This window comes from Stenella coeruleoalba (assembly GCF_951394435.1).
Source record: "Stenella coeruleoalba genome assembly, chromosome: 2".
In the NCBI taxonomy this organism is placed as follows: Eukaryota; Metazoa; Chordata; class Mammalia; order Artiodactyla; family Delphinidae; genus Stenella; species Stenella coeruleoalba.
This window is the reverse complement of record NC_137147.1, coordinates 35,945,241-35,955,990: the sequence shown is the minus strand read 5'-3', so window position 1 is coordinate 35,955,990 and position 10,750 is coordinate 35,945,241. Positions and strand designations below refer to the sequence as shown.

Here is a 10,750-nt window from a genome sequence, read left to right as displayed (position 1 = left end):
AGTCTCATGCATGGTAAGACAACTCAGCTCTTTTCAACTCCAAAGTGTGTGCATTTAAAACCTTAACTTTATGCTCAACGCTGCTCTGTAAGCTCCATGAAGGTGGGGTCTATGTGTTTTGCTCATGGCTGTTTTCCAGAGCCATTTTCTCAGTGCTTTCCATAGTAAATGCTCAATTAAAAAAATATATATTGCATACTGCACCTCTTATGGACAGAACGACCTATAGGAACAGCTAGATGAAATGGTCTGTTTTCTGGAGTCAGAGGTGGGGGAAATGTTGAGGGGTTTGGAGGATTATGAAGTTCAAGCTCGGCCATCCCGTTTCCTGGGGGATGGGCTTGATGACAAAAAGAGTAGGGGAATAGAAAATGAAAGAAAGTAAAAAAACCAAAACAACAGAACAAAACAACACAATAACAAAGCAGACACACAATAACACTGCTCCTCTTTTTAAATCCAGCTCTCATCCCTGCCCTGTCCCCACCCCCTTCCCCGTGCACACAGCTCCTCTCTGTGAGGGCACGCCTGCTTTGTGCTGCTTACATCTGAGTCTCTCACAAAACTGTGGGCATCAGGAGGATGGGTGCTGGCTTTATCCTAGTTTGTATCCTCCAAGTTGGGTTGATTCCTCAGAGCCTATGTTTGTTGAAATGAATTGAAATTAGAAAGTGTCCCGTGCAGCTCAGCTTGTTTTTTGTTTTTTATGTGATGCTTTTTGGGAAGTAGCAATGATATAGAAAGAAGAAAGAACAGTAGAGAAACCCCCTGGTAGTTATAAGGGGAAATGAATGTGGTGGCAATTTTTTTTTTTTTTAAAGCCCTGGCTCTGACCTGTCTCAGATTGGATTCCCATTCTTAGAAGGAAAAAAGGGAAGTCAGCCTGGAGGGTCTGCCTCAAAGAGCATTGAGGGGGAAATGTTCAATTTTATTGGTTTGTTCTGCTGGGTCCTTCTCTCCAGGACACTGTTTAGTGCACTGAGTGAAGTGGAAAATAAAGAACAGGTGAGCCATCAGCCGTGCAAAGCTTTAATGGACCCGGCACCCCTTTGGGACTGAGGCAAGGCTCTTGCTGGCACTCAGGACCACTCTCTTCCAGCTCAGTGGGCTTTGTCTTTGTAACGGGAATTTAACTCCCTCAGGTGGCCCCGAATGGAGGAGCATTACTGTCTTCAGCAGCAGTGGGGCTGCAGCATCTGGAACAAGAACCAAGGCCACTGTCCTGGAAGGCGCCCCTGGCTCATTGGGTGCTTTGGAAATGTTGAACTTCCTGGGTGGCCAGCAGAGTGGGTCACGTGACCCTGCAAACAGAGGGATCCTCTGATTACCTGGGGCTTCTAAGCAGCAGAGCAGAGACTGTTCCTGGAATGGGGAGACTGTGAGTTGCCGTGGATCCAGCCCCAGGGGACTTAGGACCACCACAGTATCTGTGTGGGAGCAGTGGGATGGGCAGGCCTCTTTTAGGCTTTTAAGCTTCCTAGAGTGTTCTATAAAGAACGAGGCTGCAGATTTGGGCTGGGTGGGTGGGAAAGGATGTCTCCCTAGTAGCAGTCATGGGGAGGAGCTGGGGTAAGAGCAGGTGTGCCTTCTGTGTTTACTATATTCCAGACCCTGGGCTAAGTACCTTCTTTATGAATGTGTGAGAGTGCTGCCTTCACTCCCTAACCCCGACAAAAATTTACTCTTTGACAGTTAGCTTCTTCCTCTCTCCTGCCTTCTCAGAGTTTTCCTGGCTACTGAACTTTGGAAGATATAGAATCAGGGTACGGAGAGGCAGGACTGGAGAGGCAGGAGGGAAGGGAAAGGACTCTTCTTGCTGGGACAGCTCCAAAGCTTTCCTTTGCTGTGGACAAGGCTGGTACTGGGGAAAGTGTAGAAGGAAAAAAAAAAAAAATGAAGGGAGAGAAACTTAGTGAGTTAACCTGTTACTGACCTTTTCAAATTGGGACCCAATAAGGATCCCCCCTGCCCATTATCACTGGAGCCAATAGAATAGGCTGAGTTTGGTTCAGAAGCAAAGGAAAGCCTTATTCTTGGATCCAAGAATGGAGAAGCACAAGCTTGTGCTCTAGACCAGGGGTCCCCAACCCTCGGGCCGCGGACCCGTACAGGTCCATGGCCTGTTAGGAACCGGGCCACCTAGCAGGAGGTGAGCGGGCGAAGCTTCTTCTGCCGCTCCCCGTCGCTCGCACTACTGCCTGAACCATCCCCCCACCTCCGTCCGTGGAAAAACTGTCTACCATGAAACCCGTCCCTGATGCCAAAAAAGGTGGCGACCGCTGCTCTATAACACAGTCTCTCCCCAAAAGCCCCGGTGGGGCTGCTTTATAGGGATCTCATCAGCAGGGAGGGAAGCGAGTTCTCGCGGGATCTGTTACAGCTGGGCTGCTCAGGCTACAGCTCGCGGTGCCGGGTGCAGCATCTCTGCGCTCGGCCCGCTGCCGCCATCTTGAATTGAACGTCGTGCTCAGCGCTTCTGCGCCCAGCCCCGCCCAGCTGAGGTGGTGGTGCAGGCGTGTCGCACTGGGAGCTGTGGTGTGAAGTGCCGCGCGCGAGACCTCTTCATATGGCACCCCGTGAGCAAGGGAAGCTAGACGAAGCACCAAGGAAAAGAAAAAAAAGAAAGGTTAGCCTTTATTACCCAGTTTCTATTTTTATTTCCCAGGAATTGTTAATGGGCTTTGCTGTGACAAACCTACATAACAAACATGGGATGGGGAAGAATGAAAAGCAGAAAAAAACCTTTGTGGGTTGGGTGTTAGTTGGGATTGCCAGATAAAATACAGGACACCAGTTACATTTGAATTTCAGATAAATAACAAATAATCTCTGAGTATAAGTACGCTCCCATATATTGCTTGGGAAATTTTTATACTAAAAGGATTTGGGGCTTCCCTGGTGGCGCAGTGGTTGGGAGTCCGCCTGCCGATGCAGGGGACGCGGGTTTGTGCCCCGGTCCGGGAAGATCCCACATGTCGCGGAGCGGCTGGGCCCGTGAGCCATGGCCGCTGAGCCTGCGCGTCCGGAGCTTGTGCTCCGCAGCGGGAGAGGCCGCAGCGGTGAGAGGCCCGCGTACCGCAAAAAAAAAAAAAAAAAAAAAAGGGATTTGTTGTGTATCTGAAATTCACATTTAACTGGGCATCCTTTCTCTTGTTTGTTTTGTTTTGCTAAATCTGACAAGTCTAGTGTTGGGAGAGTTTTGTGAGATTTCTAGAGTTGAGATTCTGACGTAGTAGGTGGGTGAGAGGTAGGGGAATTGGGCAGAAGAGGAAAAGATTATTTTTATGCTGTGGTTTATAAATTGGATCCCCTTTTATGTTCCTCAAGTGAATTGGATCCCCTTTTATGTTCTTTGAGTGCTGCTGGTATGATTAGAAAACTTTATGAATTCCATTTGGTTTTAGAATTGTCTTCTTCAACTGTAACTCTGTGCAGAGCCTGGGGGATATGAGATCCTGGCTTATGTCCGGGGTATGTAGACATTATCTCATATCATCCTTACAATTGAGCAAGCTGGGAAGCATTTTCTTGCTTTATAGATGAGGAACTTAGGCTCAGAGAGGTTAAATGACTTGCTCAGGGTCACCATTAAGTAGTGGAGCTGGGTTCCAAGCCTTAATTCATTCAGTCTCCTGTGCTCTAAACCTGAAGTCTAAATAACCCATGTTAAACTCAATCTCTCCTTCCCAACTAGATGCTGCTCTGATATACTTAAAAAAAAATACTTGAATGTAACATTCTAAATGCATGTAGAATAGACTCATGGATCTTTAGCATTCCTTTTTCAGTTGAAGAAATCATTATCTGAAGAAGATAAGGTTTGCACAGGTGGTTAGTGGCAGAGCCAACATTAGCAGTTGGACCCACAGAGGGGACAGGGATTGAGAGCTCCAGGGAACAGCTGCAAAAAAGTAACACAAATCGAGTTGACCGCCCCTTTATTGTCAGCCTCGTCCTGCTTCAGATTCACCCCACCTCTCCCCCTCCTACCTCCTTCCCTCCTCTGGGCATTGAGCCATGTCCCATTTCTACATGTTCTTGCTCTGAGCCAGCTGTCATAATCCCTGCAAGGTGTTAGCTGATAACAGTCTGTGGGAGGATCATACAGTGTTAGCCCAGTGAAGGATATTAAAGGCTGTGGAAGTCTAAAAGCAAGTGTGTGCCGAGACAGACATCACAGGAGGCACCAAAAGGCCTGGCTACCAGGAAACCTTGCAAGGTGGCATTGACCTTCAGGCATTTCCTGTGGTCCAGCGTCTGGTGTGTTTCCAGCCTTGCCAGTCCAGACACTGTCTTCTCATGCCCCAAGTTTGATTGGATGCAACAATGATGACCTACAGTAACATGGCTCAAAGAGAAATATAAACCAAAAATAGCTGATTTATTAATGTATAATAAGACACAAACCTGCTAAGCTGACTTTAGCCCAATGGGTGCCTTCTGTCTCGTGGGGTGAGAAGCTACGTGAAGAATTAAGGTATCAGCTGGTTGTTCAGGGCTTCCGGAATTGGCACAGGGGGAGTTAGGTAAAGACCAGAGTTTAATGGCATTGAGCATGAAAGTCTGGGGCCACAATGGCTAGGCGCATGCTCCCGTCAAACGGGGCAGTGCTAGGACACGGCAGGTATCAGACTAGGCCCAGGAAGAAAAAAAAACTGCACACTCAAAAGGGAACAGTAATTGCAGAGAGTTTAAAGAAGGGATTCTTTTCAAACATATCTCAAAACCAACAGGGGATGTTGAATCACCCCCAGTCTATCTCCAATCTGGCAACTCTGGGAGTAATTACCACCTCCAGGGTGAAAAAAGAAGCAGTACCAGAACCTGGAGAGAGCTGTAACTGCAGCTGTAAGGGAGAGCATTTCCACAGGATCCATGGCCTTTGGTGGAGGAATACGGCCATTGCCAAAACAGTCTAGCAGGGAGGGAATGGGGGGAGGAAATACTCTGGCCTGTCTCTCCTACTGTCCCCTGATCCTGCTTGTGGCCTCCACAATCTGAACACAGCTGGAAGATGAAAAGCTTGAGAGAGGCCAGCCTCTCAGATCACAGAGTGAGGTAGAGAAGGAAGAGAGTGGATCTGGACAGGTAGACAGAGAGCCTGGGCGTGTGGGCCTGTGAGCATTGTGCCTCTTCTTTCCCATGCTTCCTTATCGGATCACCTTGCTTCTGCTTGAGACATTCCAGAATAATTCCTTTGATCTGGTTACACAGGGATCTTCCTGCTCGTTTTCTTTCTTTACGGTGACTCTGGCCATCTCTGTCTGATCAGTTAAGGGATGAATTCACCTATATAATCTTATCATCTTATTTTCCTCATTGTCTGTCATGGTTTTTAGGGCCAGGGTGGTGGCTTCCATAAACCAACATAATTCAGCCTTATTGGGTAGCAGAATTAAGGGCAGAGGGAACTCAAGAGCAGGCCAGGTCTTTCTCAGATACACTTGGCATCACCTTTACCAGGAATGTTTGCATTTTATTTTTTATTTTTTTATACATTTATTTATTTATTTTTGGCTGTGTTGGGTCTTTGTTGCTGCATGTGGGCTTTCTCTAGTTGTGGCGAGCAGGGGCTACTCTTCGTTGAGGTACGCGGGCTTCTCATTGCGGTGGCTTCTCATGTTGCGGAGCATGGGCTCTAGGCGCACAGGCTTCAGTAGTTGTGGCACACGGGCTCAGTAGTTGTGGCGCATGGGCTTAGTTGCTCCGCAGCATGTGGGATCTTCCTGGATCAGGGTTCAAACCCGTGTCCCCTGCATTGGCAGGCAGATTCTTAACCACTGCACCACCAGGGAAGTTAGCGGAGTGTTTGCATTTTAAAAGGGATTCTTAAACAAATGAAATTTAAGACCCAAAGGAATGTCTCTCAAATGGCATAATTTCAGGTTAGTAGTAGGGAGGTGTGGTGGGCTGAAAATGGCCTCCTAAAGATGTGCACATCCCAGTCCCCAGAATATGTTGCCTTATGTGGGAAAGGGGACTTTGCAGATTGATTAAATTAAGGCTCATGAGCTATGGGGATTATTCTGGATTATAGCGTCAATGGAATCACAAGGGTCCTTATATAAAGGAGGCAGGAGGGTCAGAAGCTGAGAGGGGAGATGTGATGCCAGAAGCAGAGGTTGTATTGATGAACTTTGAAGATGGAAGTGAGGGGTCCACAAGCCAAGAAATTCAGGAGGCCTCTAGAACCTAGAAAAGGCAAGGATTCTTGCCTACAGCTTCCAGAAGGAACACTACCTTTGCTTTTAGCCCCATAACACCCATTTCGGACTTCTGACCTCCAGAACCGTAAGATAATAAATTTGTGCTGTTTTGAGTCACTAAATTTGTATAATTTGTAACAGAATTACACGTAGAAAACTAACACAGAGGATATCTTTGGGGTAGAGGCTCCTTTCCAACATCCTTTGATCACAGGCTACACTAAGACCTGCTTAGCCTTTTTGCCAGCCAATGTTGGGTCTCTGCACAGACACCAATGGACTGGAATCCTGAGCATAAAAGCCACCCTGGTTATGTCTCATAACATGCACAACTGATTCTAAAGTGAGTTTCTGCCCAGATAAGCAGGTTCCCAGAAGTTGTCCTTCACTGCTCACCAGGCCCTCCTCCCATCCCCAAAACCTTGAGGTGAGAGCACTGCATTCCCAGAAAGGCAAGTAAGTGGGCAGACAGAGGTGGCGAGGAGGCCTCTCCAGGGAGGGATGGTTGGTGAAAAAATTAAAGAGTGACACAAAGGGCAACTTTCTTCTTGGGCTTTTGCAAAAATAGCCCAAGGAAAGGGCTTTGAATCTGCTTTGAACTAGAACACTTGGGGGAAAAAATCCGCAACATGAACTTCATGTCAGTGAGCAGATTTTCTTGGTTATATTCTCCACCCCCGCAGTGACCCCAACAGGCTCTCAGGAAGAGTTCCTTCTCTGTAAAGCTGTTTTCTTTCTTCTTCAATTAAGTCACACACATTAAATGGAAATGAAGAGGACATCAGTTAAAGTGTGTCTTTAGAGTGAAATGGAATATGAAAAGGCTCAAATCCATTTGAGAGATGGCCTCTTCTGTCAGAAATCAATACAGCCCTTGCTTTCTACAGTGTGCCAGTTCATAAAGTGAAAAAGGCTCAAACTCTCAATTTAACATTTTCAAAGCTGATGTTAAATTCTAAGATTTTACACCTGCTCTTGCACATTTAGGTCCAAGTTATAAAGCTGCAGTCTCTCCCCAGCTTACGAATCTGACAGCGTTTGATAAAAACTTTTATAATCAAGTTCGATAAAGAATCACAAATCTTCCTCTTGTAATTTTTAGCTTACGACAATCTTCGTTAATAACATCTTCCTGCTTGATGTTTGTCAATATTTGTCATTTTAAAAAGGGATAAGATAGAAATACTACGTAAACTCTTACCTCTTAGACGGAAATTACTGTTAGTAAAGGATTCCATAATAATATGATGGAATAAGATGTCTTCATAGTGGCATTTATAAAGAAAGACTGTGAAAAGCCAGAAGATGGTATCTTTAGTGACAACCATGGTCTGCTGCTGCTGGCTTTCACAGGGAAACAGAAGACAGGCCATCATCTGGAAGTCTTAGAAAAGACTCCCCTTTGCTCGTTAGCATTTATTCCAGTCCTGAAATGGGCGGTTGTGCACCCACCCTTCTAAATTGTCCTTAGGCTAGAAATAAAGGGGCCAGTTTCACTACCAAGGCTGTTTTGGGTGAGCTCTTTTCTTCAGACACTTAAGGAAAAAGTTAATAAAAGAGATGTTTTTATTCAAGCAAGGTTGACTCTGAGTTCTGTGTTTTCCTATCTGTAAAAAGAGACTAGAAACATATGTACACATACATGTATATACATACATACATATATACTATGTAATATATGTACCATGTACTAAAATTATGAAGATAAATGTGGGAATGGTAATCATCAAATTCAGGCCAGTAGTCCCCTCTGAGGAGGAGGGAAGGGGATGTGACGAGGAGGATACACAGAAAACTTCAGGTGAGTTTGACATATTTTATTTTTCTAAACTGGGTAAATCACAAATTCTCATTATATTATTGTCTGTGCATTTTTTATTTGCACATCTGCCAAGTTTTATACTTAAATTAAAAAAATCTTTTATTTATTTAACTTATTTATTTTTGGCTGCGTTGGGTCTTCACTGCTATGTGTGGGCTTCCTTCTAGTTGTGGTGAACAGGGGCTGCTCTTCGTTGCCATGTGCAGGCTTCTCATTGCGGTGGCTTCTCTTGTTGTGGAGCACAGGATCTAGGCACGCGGGCTTCAGTAGTTGTGGCTTGCAGGCTCAGTAGTTGTGGCTCGTGGGCTCTAGAGCAGAGGCTCGGTAGTTGTGGCACATGGCCTTAGTTGCTCCGCGGCATGTGGGATTTTCCCGGACCAGGGCTCGAACCTGTGTCCCCTGCATTGGCAGGCGGATTCTTAACCACTATGCCACCAGGGAAGCCCTGAAACAAATTTTAAAGAGGAGTTTTGGGTTGTATGACAGTCAATTTTATGTGTCAGTTTGACTGGGTGAAGGGATGCCCAGATAGCTGGTAAAACATTATTTCTGTGTGTCTGTGAGGGTGTTTCTTGGAGAGATTAGCATTTGATTGAGTAGACTGAGTGAAGAGGATCTGCCTGCACCTATGTAGGCAGGCATCATCCAATCTGTTGAGGAACCAAATGGAATAAGAAGGCCAAGGAAGGGCAAATTCTATCTCTGTCTTCTTGACTTGGGATGTCCATCTTCTCCTGCCACTGACATTGAAGCTCCAGGTTCTTGGGTCTTTGTACTCTGGAACTTTCAACAGTGTCCCTCTGGTTCTCAAACCTTCATCCTGGGACTGGGAATTATACCATTGGCTGCCCTGGTTCTCAAGCCTTTGGACTCAGACTGCCTTAGACTGCCTTACACCCTGGCTTTCCTGGTTCTCCTGCTTGCAGACAGTAGGTTGTGGGATTTCTTAGCCTCCATAACCATGTGAGCCAATTCTTGTAATAAATCTCCTCTTCTCTCTCTCTGTCTCATCTTTCTATGTATCTGTCTGTCTGCCATCTATCTATATCCCATTGTTTCTGTTTCTATGGAGAATCCTGACTAATACAGGTTGTGTCATCAGAGAAGTAGGGAAATGAGGAAACAGTCCAAATGCCATTCAGATTCAACATGGCATTTTCACTGTGCCCAGGGTTGCTGTCCTGACTCTACAGTGAAGTGGGGATTAAAGATATGCCAGTGATAGGGGAGGGTGAAAGGCAAAATGGTGTGCTGTCTTGTACCAGCTCATGAAAGCTGATTGATTTTCAGAAGTTTTGCAAGCCGTCAAACACGTGTTATTAAAAATTAAATTATGTAAGCTTATAATTAAATAAATTATATTAAAAGGAAAGGTAATAAATGCATAAAACTTATCACATCATAACTATTTTACTCTGTTATGCTATTATCCATGCTCTTGAGGTTATTTCTGCCTATTGTATCTGTATGGTGGAAATATTATATAATGCACATCTCTTTACAACTCTGCATTCAATGACATCATGTTCATAGCTGGAAATTGGCCATGATGGGAGTATTCACACCATAGAAATTGGCAAGTGCTACTGCTGGGGCTCCGGCTCCCCCAACCCCACACATATGAGAACCTGTTGTTAAACCTTTACCAGCACACCTTTGGGCAGAACCCAACTTCCTCAGGTGCTTCTGGACTCTCACTTGGTTCTGAACATTCTAAATGCTTAATCGCCACGAAAAACTCATCCTGCCACTCAGTTTGGATGACTTTGGCAAAGTGAACTGCGTAGATTCTGGAGGTATTAGGCAACTGGGGGGAATTTTCAGGAGAGAAATGCTCTGTTTCCTTCTATACTCCACTAGACAGACTCCAGAGTATCAACTGTCAGTGTCCCTGATAGTCCCCTGTCAATGGTGTATTTGTCTGTTGGGGTATTCCAATCCTAGATGTCACATTGTTGGGCCAGAGGCCTCTGCTTGACTATCCCTGTTCTAATTCTCTTTCCTTTTTCAGTCCTGACTTGTCTTCAGTTGGTGACTCCCTGGAGGCCTGAGACCTTGATTTATATAAAATGAGGAACTGGCAAAGGCGTGGGACACTGGCCTGCAGGAACTCGGGGATGTGTAGGCTTGGGCATCTGCCTGATGACCAGATCCCCTGCTGGGCTGTATCCCTGCGGCTGGCAGCTCCCGGGGCATCTGGAGTTTAGCAGGGGGCAAGCGGAGCTGGTTGACAAATTATTGCCCTGCCCCCGACCCGCTCCTTTTCTGACCTTGAACTATCTCTGAGCCTGGGGCTTCAGCCGCCTGAGTACTAGTGACAGTCAACGAACATCAGTTCTGAAGATGGTAGGAGGAGGTCAGCAGGATGCTGCTAAGAACAGTCAAAAATAGAGGTTATCGCTTGAAGTGGATCTTGATTTTTTTTTTCTCTCCCAGCTCTTCTCCAAGCCATTTCAAATATAAACTCCATGAAAGATGGAAAAGAATCTAAATATCCATTAATAGGGGACAGATTAAGTACATTCTATCTTAAGAAGGAAAATTTTGAATCAGTGAAAAATCACCTTTTCTTTTGCTATTGTATCATGTCCATATAATACTGATTTGTATTTATAATACAAATAGTTTTTTTTTCAAATGTTAGAAAGGTAACATTTGAAAAATAAACTATAAATAATTACGTTGTAGAGATCACATGGCACATGAAAAATCTACCTTCTAT

General features: G+C 45.3%; 1 protein-coding gene across 1 annotated transcript in view; it reads left to right on the top strand.

Moving 5' to 3' along the window:
* Positions 1 to 1,889: 1,889 nt before the first annotated feature.
* Positions 1,890 to 10,750, top strand: part of FUT8 (fucosyltransferase 8) — a 489,197-nt gene continuing 480,336 nt past the window's right edge. Inside the window, exon 1 of the mRNA XM_079912160.1 lies at positions 1,890 to 2,626. The gene's annotated coding sequence lies outside the window, so the exon portion shown is untranslated. The remainder of the gene's footprint in view (positions 2,627 to 10,750) is intronic.